Raw genomic sequence first — 743 nt, forward strand, 5'->3', positions numbered from 1 at the left:
GGACATGGGACACCATCACTGATTGGGACATGGGCTGTTCTGGTGGCCCCCAGGGACAGGGAACACTCTGGTGTCCCTCAGGGACATGGGTCACCATCAGTGACTGGGACATGGGCTGTTCTGGTGGCCCCCAGGGACAGGGGACACTCTGGTGTCCCTCAGGGACGTGGGACACCATCACTGATTGGGACATGGGATGTTCTGGTGGCCCCCAGGGACAGGGGACACTCTGGTGTCCCCGGGGGCACAGGACACAGGACAGGGGCCACCCCCGGTGTCACCCACCTTTGGTGCCTTTGTACTGCACGAGTGGCAGCGAGCGACGCCTGCGCGAGGCCTCCTTGGGACACTGCACCTCTGGGGACAGGGGGACACGGGTCAGGACCCCGCGGTGTCCCCAACACACACCCCGGTGTCACATCCCAAAGCTCAGAGTCACCTCCCCCATCCATGAGGTGTCACATCTCCGAGGTGTCACCTCCCTGACCCCTGAGGTGCCACCTCCCGCATCCCTGAGGTGCCACCTCCCCGATCCCTCCAGTGTCACCTCCCATGTCCCCGAGGTGCCACCTCCAGTGTCCCAGAGGTGTCACCCCCCCACCCCCGAGGTGCCACCTCCCTGACCCCCGAGGTGTCACCTCCCCGATCCCTCAAGTGTCATCTCCCTAATCCCTCAAGTGCCACCTCCCATGTCCCCAAGATGTCACCTCCCTCGCCCCTGAGATGTCACCTCCCCGATCCCT

General features: G+C 64.5%; 1 protein-coding gene across 1 annotated transcript in view; it reads right to left on the reverse strand.

The window, feature by feature from the left end:
• The window catches only part of LOC113941151 (complement C3-like), a gene marked incomplete at its 3' end in the record, with an annotated part of 5415 nt that extends 5006 nt beyond the window's left edge, over positions 1-409 (reverse strand). Inside the window, exon 1 of the mRNA XM_027632307.1 lies at positions 286-409. The remainder of the gene's footprint in view (positions 1-285) is intronic.
• Positions 410-743: the final 334 nt, after the last annotated feature.

This window comes from Corapipo altera, unplaced genomic scaffold (genome assembly GCF_003945725.1).
Source record: "Corapipo altera isolate COAL_440 unplaced genomic scaffold, ASM394572v1 59248, whole genome shotgun sequence".
NCBI lineage: Eukaryota > Metazoa > Chordata > Aves > Passeriformes > Pipridae > Corapipo > Corapipo altera.